The sequence below is a fragment of the Arachis stenosperma genome, chromosome 9, assembly GCF_014773155.1.
Source record: "Arachis stenosperma cultivar V10309 chromosome 9, arast.V10309.gnm1.PFL2, whole genome shotgun sequence".
Classification (NCBI taxonomy): Eukaryota; Viridiplantae; Streptophyta; class Magnoliopsida; order Fabales; family Fabaceae; genus Arachis; species Arachis stenosperma.
The window spans coordinates 130,094,577-130,109,022 of record NC_080385.1 but is presented as its reverse complement, the minus strand read 5'-3'; the positions used below and the strand labels follow the sequence as shown (position 1 = coordinate 130,109,022).

The following is a 14,446-nucleotide window of genomic DNA, read 5'->3' as shown; positions in this document are numbered from 1 at the left end:
TCAAAAATCTTATTTTTCATTATTAATTTTTTATTTTTCTTTGAGTTTAGTTTCATGTTTTAAGTTTGGTGTGATTTGCATATTTTTAGTTTTCCTTCATATTTTTAATTATATGTTCTTAGTACTTTCTTGATCTTCAAATTGTTCTTGTTTGGTATCTTTCGTTGCTTGTTATCTTATACATTTTCGAATTATCAGTGTCCAAAGTATAAAAAAATTTTAAGTTTGGTGTCTTTTGTGTTTTTGTTTTCTTAAAAATTTTCAAAGTGTTCTTGGTGTTCACCTTGACATTCAGATTTTTCTTGTTTGTTTTCTTTGTTTTGATCTAAAAATTCTATGTTTGGTGTTATTTTACTATTTTTCTCTTTCCTCATTAAATTGAAAAATATATATTCCTTTATTTACTCATTATTTTCAACTCGCTTGGGTTGACTTGGTCAAAATCTTTAAAATCATATCTTTTTCAAATTATATCCTTTTAAAATTTCTAAAATCGTATCTTTTTCAAAACTTCCTAACCACCTTTTCTCTCTTCATTTTTTTCGAAAATCCTCATAAAAAATTTTCAAATCTTTTTAAATAATTAATTATTTTAGGTTCCAATTTTTTTTATTATTTATTTCGGTCCGAAAATGAAAAAATATATTAAAATAAAATAAAAAAAATTTATTCACAATTCACATCACCTCTCTTTCTCCATCATGGACCTAAGTGGAACTAAACAGTCCAGAAAGACTCTGGGGTCATATAGTAACCCCACTACTACTTCATATGGGGTAGTATCTGTATACCCCCCATCAGAACTAGTAATTTTGAGCTAAATTCCCAGCTCATTATCATGGTGCAGCAAAATTGTCAGTATTCCGGTCTTCCACAGGAAGAACTTATTGAGTTTCTGGCACAGTTCTTACAGATTACTGACATGGTACGTGATAAGAAAGTAGATCAGGATGTCTACAGATTATTACTATTTCCATTTGCTGTAAAAGATCAAGCCAAAAGGTGGTTAAATAACCAACCTACAGCAAGCATAAAAACATGGAAACAGTTATCAGAAAAAATTCCTGAATCAATATTTCCCTCCAAAAAGGATGACACAGTTAAGGCTAGACATCCAAGGCTTTAAACAAGAGGATAATGAATCCCTTTATAATGCCTAGGAGAGGTACAGAGAGATGCTAAGGAAATGCCCCCTTTGAAATGTTTTCAGAATGGGTGCAGTTAGACATCTTCTACTATGGGCTTATAGAAAAGGCCCAGATATCTCTAGACCACTCAGCTGGTGGATCTATACACATGAGAAAAACAATTGAAGAGGCTCAGGAGCTCATAGATACAGTTGCTAGAAATCAGCATCTGTACTTAAGAAGTGTGTCCTCCATGAAAGAAGAAGCTAAGTCAGTGTCCACTGAATTTAGTCCTCCAGAACAAGTTGCTGAACTCAATCAACAACTCTTCTCTATAACAAAACAGCTAGCAAAATTTAAGGAGATGCTACGAGAAACCAAAGATGCTAACCAAAATTTGGAAAAATAATTAAATCAGACAAAACAGCAATTATCCAAGCAGATAACAGAAGAATCCCAAACTGTTCATTTAAGGAGTGGAAAGACATTGAACGTCTCAAATCAAAGCAGCAGGAAGCCAAGAAAAGAACATCTAACAGAGGATGACCAATTCACTACCCAAAATCCCTCTGAGGACCGTAAGAGCCCAGAGAGGAATGATTCTGGTGTTTAAACGCCAGAAAAGGGTCAAAAACTGGCGTTGAACGCCCATTTAGCTGCCAACTCTGGCATTCAAATCCAGAAAAGGGCAGCAACCTGGTGTTAAACGCCAATAAAGATGCCATTTCTGGCGTTCAAACGCCAGAAAAGGGTGACAATTTGGCGTTAAACGCCCATTCAGCACCCAATTCTGGCGTTCAAACACCAATGATGGATCAGACACCTGCAAGTGATGATAACAACCCTCCTAAGCACACTTCTCCAACCACTTCTGTAGGAACTAAATCTGCAGTAACTAAGGTTGAAGAATACCAAGCCAAGATGCCTTATCCACAGAAACTCCGCCAAGTAGAACAAGATAAACAATTTGCCCACTTTGCAGACTATCTCAGGACTCTTGAGATAAAGATTCCGTTTGCAGAGGCACTTGAGTAAATACCTTCTTATGCTAAGTTCATGAAAGAGATCTTAAGTTATAAGAAGGATTGGAGAGAAAATGAAAAAGTTTTCCTCACCGAAGAATGCAGTGTAGTCATTTTAAAAAGCTTACCAGAGAAGCTTAAAGATCCCAAAAGCTTTATGATACCATGCACATTAGAGGGTGCTTGTACCAAAACAGCTCTATGTGATGTCGGGGTGAGTATCAACTTGATACCTGCATCTACTATCAGAAAGCTTGGTTTGACTGAAGAAGTCAAACCAACCCATATATGTCTCCAACTTGCTGATGACTCTATTAAAATGCCATTAGGCGTAATTGAGGACATGATTGTCAAGGTTGGGCCATTCGTCTTTCCCACTGACTTTGTAGTTCTGGAAATGGAGGAGCACAAGAGTGCAACTCTCATTCTAGAAAGACCTTTCCTAGCAATCGGACGAACTCTCATTGACGTCCAAAAAGGGGAAGTGACCCTGAGAGTCAATGAGGATGAGTTTAAGTTGAATGCTGTCAAAGCTATGCAGCATCCAGACACATCAAGAGACTGCATGAGCATTGATATTATTGACTCCCTGGTGGAGGAGGTCAATATGACTGAGAGTCTCGAATAAGAGCTAGAGGACATCTTTAAAGATGTTCAGCCTGATTTAGAGGAATCAGAGAAAACAGAAGAACCTCTTATTACTCCTCATAAAGAGGAGAAGCGTCCTAAACCTGAGCTCAAACCACTACTACCATCCCTAAAATATGTATTTCTGGGAGAAGATGACACTTTTCCAGTGATCATAAGCTCTGCCTTAGAACCACAGGAAGAGGAAGCACTAATTCAGGTGCTAAGGACACACAAGACAGCTCTTGGGTGATCCATAAGTGATCTTAAGGGCATTAGCCCAGCTAGATGCATGCACAAGATCCTATTGGAGGATGATGCGAAGCCAGTGGTTTAACCACAGAGGCGGCTGAATCAAGCCATGAAGGAGGTGGTGCAGAAAGTGGTCACTAAATTACTAGAGGCTGGGAATATTTATCTTATTTCTGATAGCCCCTGGGTGAGCCTTGTCCAAGTTATCCCCAAAAAGGAAGGCATGACAGTGGTTCATAATGAAAAGAATGAACTGGTTCCTACAAGAACAGTTACAGGGTGGCGTATGTGTATTGACTACAAAAGGCCCAATACAGCCACCAGAAAGGATCATTTTCCTTTACCATTCATAGACCAAATGCTAGAGAGACTAGCAGGTCATGAATACTACTATTTTTTATATGGCTACTCAGGTTACAACTAAATTACAGTGGATCCTCAAGACCAAGAGAAAACCACATTCACATGTCCATCTGGAGTATTTGCCTACAGAAGGATGCCATTTGGTCTGTGTAATGCACCTGCAACCTTTCAGAGATGTATGCTCTCTATTTTCTCTGATATGGTAGAAAAATTTCTGGAAGTCTTCATGGATGACTTCTCAGTATTTGGAGACTCATTCAGCTCCTGTCTTAACCATCTAGCACTTGTTCTGAAAAGGTGCCTGGTGCACGAAATTGTGATCACTACAACTCAAATAATCCCTAGTAATGGCTCCAAAGACTTGGTGCTCAATACCATGGCATAAACACAATTTCGCACAACTAACCAGCAAGTGTACTGGGTCGTCCAAGTAATAAACCTTACGCGAGTAAGGGTCGATCCCACGGAGATTGTTGCTATGAAGCAAGCTATGGTCACCTTGTAAATCTCAGTCAGGCAGACTCAATTGGGTATAGTGATAAACGAATAAAGCATAAAGATAAAGATAGAGATACTTATGTATATCATTGGTGAGAGCTTCAGATAAGCGTATGAAGATGCCTTCCCTTCCGTCTCTCTGCTTTCCTACTGTCTTCATCCAATCCTTCTTACTCCTTTCCATGGCAAGCTTATGCAAGGGTTTCACCGTTGTCAGTGGCTACCTCCCATCCTCTCAGTGAAAATGTTCCTATGCTCTGTCATAGCATATGGCTAATCAGCTGTCGGTTCTCGGTTAGGCCGGAATAGAATCCATTGATTCTTTTGCGTCTGTCACTAACGCCCTGCCTGCTAGGAGTTTGAAGCACGTCACAGTCATTCAATCATTGAATCCTACTCAGAATACCACAGACAAGGTTAGACCTTCCGAATTCTCTTGAATGCCGCCATCAGTTCTCGCCTATACCACGAAGACTCTGATCTCACGGAATGGCTGGCTCGTTTGTCAGGCGAGCACTCGGTTGTCAGGCGATCAACCATGCATCGTGTATCAGGAATCCAAGAGATAAACACTAGAGCCTTGATTGCTTGTAGAACTAAAGTGGTTGTCAGTCACCTTGTTCATGAGTGAGAATGATGATGAGTGTCACGGATCATCACATTCATCAAGTTGAAGAACAAGTGATATCTTGGACAAAGAACAAGCGGAATTGAATAGAAGAACAATAGTAATTGCATTAATACTCGAGGTACAGCAGAGCTCCACACCTTAATCTATGGTGTGTAGAAACTCCACCGTTGAAAATACATAAGAACAAGGTCTAGGCATGGCCGAATGGCCAGCCTCCCAAAGTGAGTTCAATCATAAAAACATGATCAAAAGCTCTCCCTAATACAATAGTAAAAGGTCCTACTTATAGAAAACTAGTAGCCTAAGGTGTACAAAGATGAGTAAATGACATAAAAATCAACTTCCGGGCCCACTTGGTGTGTGCTTGGGCTGAGCAATGAAGCATTTTCGTGTAGAGACTCTTCTTGGAGTTAAACGCCAGCTTTGGTGCCAGTTTGGGCGTTTAACTCCCATTTAGGTGCCAGTTCCGGCGTTTAACGCTGGAATTTCTGTAGATGACTTTGAACGCCGGTTTAGGCCATCAAATCTTGGGCAAAGTATGGACTATCATATATTGCTGGAAAGCCCAGGATGTCTACTTTCCAACGCCGTTGAGAGAGCGCCAATTGGGCTTCTGTAGCTCCAGAAAATCCACTTCGAGTGCAGGGAGGTCAGAATCCAACAGCATCTGCAGTCCTTTTGAGTCTCTGGATCAGATTTTTGCTCAGATCCCTCAATTTCAGCCAGAAAATACCTGAAATCACAGAAAAACACACAAACTCATAGTAAAGTCCAGCAAAGTGAATTTTAGCTAAAAACTAATAAAAATATAATAAAAACTAACTAAATGATACTAAAAACATACTAAAAACAATGCCAAAAAGCGTATAAATTATCCGCTCATCACAACACCAAACATAAATTGTTGCTTGTCCCCAAGCAACTGAAAATCAAATAAGATAAAAAGAAAAGAATATACTGTAGACTCCAAATTATCAATGAAACTTAGCTCCAAATTAGATGAGCGGGACTAGTAGCTTTTTGCCTCCGAACAGTTTTGGCATCTCACTTTATCCTTTGAAATTCAGAATGATTGGCTTCTTTAGGAACTCATAATCCAGATAGTGTTATTGATTCTCCTAGTTAAGTATGATGATTCTTGAACACAGCTACTTATTGAGTCTTGGCCGTGGCCCAAAGCACTCTGTCTTCCAGTATTACCACCGGATACATACATGCCACAGACACATAATTGGGTGAACCTTTTCAGATTGTGACTCAGCTTTGCTAAAGTCCCCAATTAGAGGTGTCCAGGGTTCTTAAGCACACTCTTTTTGCCTTGGATCACAACTTTATTTCTTTCTTTTTTTTCCCTTTTTTTCGCCTCTTTTTTTTTTGTATTCACTGCTTTTTCTTGCTTCAAGAATCATTTTTATGATTTTTCAGATCCTCAGTAACATGTCTCCTTTTTCATCATTCTTTCAAGAGCCAACAATTTTAACATTCATGAACAACAAATTCAAAAGACATATGCACTGTTCAAGCATACATTCAGAAAACAAAAAGTATTGTCACCACATCAAACTAATTAAGCTAGTTTTAAAGATGAATTCGAAATCCTGTACTTCTTGTTCTTTTGTAATAAAAACAGTTTTCTTTTAAGAAAGGTGATGGATTCATAGGACATTCATAACTTTAAGGCATAGACACTAAGACACTAATGATCATAAGACACAAACATGGATAACATAGGCATGAAAATTTCGAAAAACAAGAAAATAAAGACAAGGAGATTAAAGAACGGGTCCACCTTAGTGATGGCGGCTTGTTCTTCCTCTTGAAGGTCTTATGGAGTGCTTGAGCTCCTCAATGTCTCTTCCTTGTCTTTGTTGCTCCTCTCTCATGATTCTTTGATCTTCTCTAATTTCATGGAGGAGGATGGAGTGTTCTTGGTGCTCCACCCTTAGTTGTCCCATGTTGGAACTCAATTCTCCTAGGGAGGTGTTTAGTTGCTCCCAATAGTCTTGTGGAGGAAAGTGCATCCCTTGAGGTATCTCAGGGATCTCATGATGAGAGGGATCTCTTGTTTGCTCCATCCTTTTCTTGGTGATGGGCTTGTTCTCATCAATGGGGGTGTCTCCTTCTATGTCAACTCCTACTGAATAACAGAGGTGACAAATGAGATGAGGGAAGGCTAACCTTGCCAAGGTGGAAGACTTGTCCGCCACCTTGTAGAGTTCTTGAGCTATGACCTCATGAACTTCCACTTCTTCTCCAATCATGATGCTATGAATCATGATGGCCCGGTCTAGAGTAACTTCGGACCGGTTGCTAGTGGGAATGATTGAGCGTTGAATAAACTCCAACCATCCTCTAGCCATGGGCTTGAGGTCATGCCTTCTCAATTGAACCGGCTTCCCTCTTGAATCTCTCTTCCATTGTGCGCCCTCTTCACATATGACTGTGAGGACTTGGTCCAACCTTTGATCAAAGTTGACCCTTCTAGTGTAAGGATGTTCATCTCCTTGCATCATGGGCAAGTTGAATGCTACCCTTACATTTTCCGGACTAAAATCCAAGTATTTCCCCCGAACCATGGTAAGATAATTCTTTGGATCCGGGTTCACACTTTGATCATGGTTCTTGGTGATCCATGCATTGGCATAGAACTCTTGAACCATCAAGATTCCGACTTGTTGAATATGGTTGGTAAGCACTTCCCAACCTCTTCTTCGGATCTCATGGCGGATCTCCGGATATTCACCCTTTTTGAGTGAAAAGGGGACCTCGGGGATCACCTTCTTCAAGGCCACAACATCATAGAAGTGGTCTTGATGCACCCTTGAGATGAATCTATCCATCTCCCATGACTCGGAGGTGGAAGCTTTTGCCTTCCCTTTCCTCTTTCTAGAGGTTTCTCCGGCCTTGGATGCCATAAATGGTTATGGACAAACAAAAAGTAATGCTTTTACCACACCAAACTTAAAAGGTTTGCTCGTCTTCGAGCAAAAGAAGAAAGAAGAGAGTAGGAGAAGAAGAAATGAGGAAGAAGGGCGTGGCTTTGTATTCGGCCAAAGAGGGGGAGAAGTGGTGTTTAGGTTGTGTGAAAATGAAGGGGTGAAGAAGGGTTTATATAGGAGAGGGGGAAGATGGGGTTCGGCCATTATGGGTGGGTTTGGGAGGGAAAGTGGTTTGAATTTGAAGGGTGAGGTTGGTGGGGTTTTATGAAGGATGGATGTGAGTGGTGAAGAGAAAGATGGGATTTGATAGGTGAGGGGTTTTTGGGGAAGAGGTATTGAGGTGATTGGTGAATGGGTGAAGAAGAGAGAGAGAGTGGTGGGGTTGGTGGGGATCCTGTGGGGTCCACAGATCCTGTGGTGTCAAGAAAAAGTCATCCCTGCACCAAATGGCATTCAAAATCACGTTTTGAGCCATTTCTGGCGTTAAACGCCGGGCTGGTGCCCATTCCTGGCATTTAACGCCAGGTTCTTGCCCTTTTCTGGCGTTTAACGCCAGTCTGGTGCCCCTTTCTGGCGTTAAACGCCTAGAATGGTGCCAGACTGGGCGTTAAACGCCCAACTGCTAGCCTTACTGGCGTTTAAACGCCAGTGAGTTCTTCCTCCAGGGTGTGCTATTTTTCTTCCTGTTTTTCATTCTGTTTTTGCTTTTTCAATTGATTTTGTGACTTCTTATGATCATCAACCTACAAAAAACATAAAATAACAAAAGAAAATATATAAAATATAATCATTGGGTTGCCTCCCAACAAGCGCTTCTTTAATGTCAGTAGCTTGACAGAGGGCTCTCATGGAGCCTCACAGATACTCAGAGCAATGTTGGAACCTCCCAACACCAAACTTAGAGTTTGAATGTGGGGGTTCAACACCAAACTTAGAGTTTGGTTGTGGCCTCCCAACACCAAACTTAGAGTTTGACTGTGGGGGCTCTGTTTGTCTCTGATTTGAGAGAAGCTCTTCATGCTTCTTCTCCATGGTGACAGAGGGATATCCTTGAGCTTTAAACACAAAGGATTTTTCATTCACTTGAATGATCAGTTCACCTCCATCAACATCAATCACAGCCTTTGCTGTGGCAAGGAAGGGTCTGCCAAGGATGATGGATTCATCCATGCACTTCCCAGTCTCTAGGACTATGAAATCAGTAGGGATGTAGTGGTCTTCAACTTTTACCAAAACATTCTCTACAAGTCCATGAGCTTGTTTTCTTGAGTTGTCTGCCATCTCTAGTGAGACTCTTGCAGCTTGCACCTCAAAGATCCCTAGCTTCTCCATTACAGAGAGAGGCATGAGGTTCACACTTGACCCTAAGTCACACAGAGCCTTCTTGAAGGTCATGGTGCCTATGGCACAAGGTATTGAAAATTTTCCAGGATCTTGTCTCTTTTGAGGTAATTTCTGCCTAGACAAGTCATCCAGTTCTTTGGTGAGCAAAGGGGGTTCATCCTCCCAAGTCTCATTTCCAAATAACTTGTCATTTAGCTTCATGATTGCTCCAAGGGATTTAGCAACTTGCTCTTCAGTGACATACTCATCCTCTTCAGAGGAAGAATACTCATCAGAGCTCATGAAAGGCAGAAGTAAGTCCAATGGAATCTCTATGGTCTCATTTTGAGCCTCAGATTCCCATAGTTCCTCATTAGGGAACTCTGTGGAGGCTAGTGCACGCCCATTGAGGCCTTCCTTAGTGGCGTCCACTTCCTCTCTTCCCTCTCTAGATTCGGCCATGGTTATGGCTTTGCACTCTCCTTTTGGATTTTCTTCTGTATTACTTGGGAGAGTACTGGGAGGGAGTTCAGTAACTTTCTTGCTCAGCTGTCCCACTTGTGCCTCCAAATTCCTAATGGAGGACCTTGTTTCAGTCATGAAACTTTGAGTGGTTTTGATTAGATCAGAGACCATGGTTGCTAAGTTAGAGGGGTTCTGCTTAGAATTCTCTGTCTGTTGCTGAGAAGATGATGGAAAAGGCTTGCCATTGCTAAACCTGTTTCTTCCACCATTGTTGTTGTTGAAACCTTGTTGAGGTTTCTCTTGATTCTTCCATGAGAAATTTGGGTGGTTTCTCCATGAAGAATTATAGGTGTTTCCATAGGGTTCTCCTAGGTAATTCACCTCTTCCATTGAAGGGTTCTCAGGATCATAAGCTTCTTCTTCAGATGAAGCTTCCTTAGTACTGCTTGGTGCATTTTGCATTCCAGACAGACTTTGAGAAATCAAATTGACTTGTTGGGTCAATATCTTGTTCTGAGCCAGTATGGCATTCAGAGCATCAATCTTAAGAACTCCTTTCTTCTGACTAGTCCCATTGTTCACAGGATTCCTTTCAGAAGTGTACATGAATTGGTTATTTGCAACCATTTCAATGAGCTCTTGAGCTTCTGTAGGCGTCTTCTTCAGATGAAGAGATCCTCCAGCAGAGCTATCCAAAGACATCTTGGACAGTTCAGAGAGACCATCATAGAAAATACCTATGATGCTCCATTCAGAAAGCATGTCTGAGGGACACTTTCTGATTAATTGTTTGTATCTTTCCCAAGCTTCATAGAGGGATTCTCCATCCTTCTGTCTGAAGGTTTGGACTTCCACTCTAAGCTTACTCAATTTTTGAGGTGGAAAGAACTTTGCCAAGAAGGCATTGACTAGCTTTTCCCATGAGTCCAGGCTTTCTTTTGGTTGAGAGTCCAACCATATTCTAGCTCTGTCTCTTACAGCAAAAGGGAATAGCATCAGTCTGTAGACCTCAGGGTCGACCCCATTAGTCTTGACTGTGTCACAGATTTGCAAGAACTCAGCTAAAAACTGATGAGGATCTTCCAATGGAAGTCCATGGAACTTGCAATTCTGTTGCATTAGAGAAACTAATTGAGGCTTAAGCTCAAAGTTGTTTGCTCCAATGGCAGGGATAGAGATGCTTCTCCCATAGAAATCGGGAGTAGGTGCAATAAAGTCACCCAGCACCTTCCTTGCATTGTTGGCATTGTTGTTGTTTTCGGCTGCCATGTCTTCTTCTTCTTTGAAGAATTCGGTCAGGTCCTCTACAGAGAGTTGTGCCTTAGCTTCTCTTAGCTTTCGCTTCAAGGTCCTTTCAGGTTCAGGGTCAGCTTCAACAAGAATGCCTTTGTCTCTGCTCCTGCTCATATGAAAGAGAAGAGAACAAGAAAACGTGGAATCCTCTATGTCACAGTATAGAGATTCCTTGAGGTGTCAGAGGAAAAGAAAAATAGAAGGAAGAGGTAGAAGAATTCGAACTTGATTAGATATAGTTCGAATTGTGCATTAAGAAGGAGTTATACTCCCTAAATAGAAGGATGTGAGAAGAGGGGAAGAAGATTTTCGAAAATTAAGTTAAAAAGATTTTAAAAACATTTTGAAAAACTTTAATTTGATTTTCGAAAACCAAGAGTGAAAGAAATCAAGTGGTTTTTGAAAAAGATTTTGAAATTAGAAGTTAAAAAGAAAGATATGATTGAAAAATTATGGTTTTAAAAAGATATGATTGAAAAGATATGATTTGAAAACAATTTTAAAAAGATATGATTTGAAAAACAATTTAAAAAGATTTGATTTTAAAAATTAATGACTTGCCTAACAAGAAAAGATATTATTCAAACATTAAACCTTTCTCAACAGAAAAGGCAACAAACTTGAGATGTTCAATCAAATCATTAATTATTAGTAAGTATCTTTGAAAAAGGAAAGAAATTGATTTTGAAAACATTTGATTGAAAAGATATGATTTGAAAAAGATTTGATTTTGAAAAACTTTGAAAACTTAAAAAAAATTGATTTTGAAAACAAAATCTTCCCCCTTTTGCCATCCTGGCGTTAAACGCCCAGAATGGTATCCATTCTGGCGTTTAACGCCCAAAATGCTACCTTTTTGGGCGTTAAACGCCCAACCAGGTACCCTGGCTGGCGTTTAAACGCCAGTCTGTCCTTCTTCACTGGGCGTTTTGAACGCCCAGCTTTTTCTGTGTAATTCCTCTGCTGCATGTTTTGAATCTTCAGTTCCCTGTACTATTGACTTGAAAATAGAACCAAGATCAAATAAACAAGGCGTGCAAGACACCAAACTTAAGATTAGACACTAGACTCAAACAAGAAACATAAAATATTTTTGGTTTTTATGATTTTGAAAATTTTTTTTTTGTGCTTTTTTTCGAAAATTATGTGAAAACAGAAAATAAAGGTTTCAGAATTCTCAATTTGAATTTCCAGGAATCATTGCAATGCTAGTCTAAGACTCCGGTCCAGGAATTAGACATGGCTTCACAGCCAGCCAAGCTTCCAAAGAAAGCTTCGGTCCAAAACACTAGACATGGCCAATGGTCAGCCAAGCCTTAGCAGATCATCGCTCCAATAGCAAGATTGATAGAGATCAACAGGCTATTGTGATGATTAGTTGAAACCTCGGTCCAATAAGATTAGACATGGCTTCTCAGCCAGCCAGATTTCAACAGATCATCATGAAACACTAGAATTCATTTTTAAGAACTCTGAAAAAAAAATACCTAATCTAAGCAACAAGATGAACCGTCAGTTGTCCATACACGAACAATCCCCGGCAACGGCGCCAAAAACTTGGTGCACGAAATTGTAATCACTACAACTCAAATAATCCCTAGTAATGGCTCCAAAGACTTGGTGCTCAATACCATGGCATAAACACAATTTCGCACAACTAACCAGCAAGTGCACTGGGTCGTCCAAGTAATAAACCTTACGCGAGTAAGGGTCGATCCCACGGAGATTGTTGCTATGAAGCAAGCTATGGTCACCTTGTAAATCTCAGTCAGGCAGACTCAATTGGGTATAGTGATAAACGAATAAAGCATAAAGATAAAGATAGAAATACTTATGTATATCATTGGTGAGAGGTTCAGATAAGCGTATGAAGATGCCTTCCCTTCCGTCTCTCTGCTTTCCTACTGTCTTCATCCAATCCTTCTTACTCCTTTCCATGGCAAGCTTATGCAAGGGTTTCACCGTTGTCAGTGGCTACCTCCCATCCTCTCAGTGAAAATGTTCCTATGCTCTGTCATAGCATATGGCTAATCAGCTGTCGGTTCTTGGTCAGGCCGGAATAGAATCCATTGATTCTTTTGCGTCTGTCACTAACGCCCCGCCTGCTAGGAGTTTAAAGCACGTCACAGTCATTCAATCATTGAATCCTACTCAGAATACCACAGACAAGGTTAGACCTTCCGGATTCTCTTGAATGCCGCCATCAGTTCTCACCTATACCACGAAGACTTTGATCTCACGGAATGGCTGGATCGTTTGTCAGGCGAGCACTCGGTTGTCAGGCGATCAACCATGCATCGTGTATCAGGAATCCAAGAGATAAACACTAGAGCCTTGAATAGAACTAAAGTGGTTGTCAGTCACCTTGTTCATGAGTGAGAATGATGATGAGTGTCACGGATCATCACATTCATCAAGTTGAAGAACAAGTGATATCTTGGACAAAGAACAAGCGGAATTGAATAGAAGAACAATAGTAATTGCATTAATACTCGAGATACAGCAGAGCTCCACACCTTAATCTATGGTGTGTAGAAACTCCACCGTTGAAAATACATAAGAACAAGGTCTAGGCATGGCTGAATGGCCAGCCTCCCAAAGTGAGTTCAATCATAAAAACATGATCAAAAGCTCTCCCTAATACAATAGTAAAAGGTCCTACTTATAGAAAACTAGTAGCCTAAGGTGTACAAAGATGAGTAAATGACATAAAAATCCACTTCCGGGCCCACTTGGTGTGTGCTTGGGCTGAGCAATGAAGCATTTTCGTGTAGAGACTCTTCTTGGAGTTAAACGCCAGCTTTGGTGCCAGTTTGGGCGTTTAACTCCCATTTAGGTGCCAGTTCCGGCGTTTAACGCTGGAATTTCTGTAGGTGACTTTGAACGCCGGTTTGAGCCATCAAATCTTGGGAAAAGTATGGACTATCATATATTGCTGGAAAGCCCAGGATGTCTACTTTCCAACGCCGTTGAGAGCGCGCCAATTGGGCTTCTGTAGCTCCAGAAAATCCACTTCGAGTGCAGGGAGGTCAGAATCCAACAGCATCTGCAGTCCTTTTGAGTCTCTGGATCAGATTTTTGCTCAGATCCCTCAATTTCAGCCAGAAAATACCTGAAATCACAGAAAAACACACAAACTCATAGTAAAGTCCAGCAAAGTGAATTTTAGCTAAAAACTAATAAAAATATAATAAAAACTAACTAAATGATACTAAAAATATACTAAAAACAATGCCAAAAAGTGTATAAATTATCCGCTCATCAGTGCCAATAGACTAACCTGGTTTTAAACTGAGAGAAATGTCACTTTATGGTGACAGAAGGAATTGTCCTTGGACACAAAATTTCGAACAAGGAAATAGAGGTGGATCAAGCTAAAATGGAGGTAATTGAAAAATTACCACCACCTGCTAATGTTAAGGCAATCAGAATCTTTCTGGGGCATACAGGATTCTATAAGAGGTTTATAAAGGATTTTTTAGAAATTGCAAAACCTCTAAGCAATCTGCTAGCTGCTTATACACCATTTATCTTTGACACAGAGTGTTTGCAAGCCTTTGAGACTCTGAAAGCTAAGTTGGTCACGACACCAATCATTTCTACACCAAATTGGACATTACCATTCGAATTAATGTGTGATGCTAGTGACCATGCCATTGGTGCAGTATTGGGACAGAGGCATGACAAGCTTTTGCATGTCATTTATTATGCTAGCCGTGTTTTAAATGACGCACAAAAGAATTACACAACCACAGAAAATGAGTTGCTTGAAGTGGTTTATGCCATTGACAAGTTCAGATCTTATTTAGTAGGATCAAAAGTGATTGTGTACACTAATCATGCTGCTCTTAAATATCTCCTCACAAAGCAGTATTCAAAACCCAGACTCATAAGGTGGGTGTTGCT

At 40.3% G+C, this 14,446-nt stretch overlaps 1 non-coding gene across 1 annotated transcript; it reads left to right on the top strand.

Annotated features, from left to right (window-relative positions):
- The first annotated feature begins 10,003 nt into the window (after nucleotides 1-10,003).
- Nucleotides 10,004-10,111, top strand: LOC130953435 (small nucleolar RNA R71). The gene has a single exon (XR_009075606.1). It is a non-coding gene; the product is annotated as a small nucleolar RNA R71 (small nucleolar RNA).
- The last annotated feature ends 4,335 nt before the right edge of the window (nucleotides 10,112-14,446 follow it).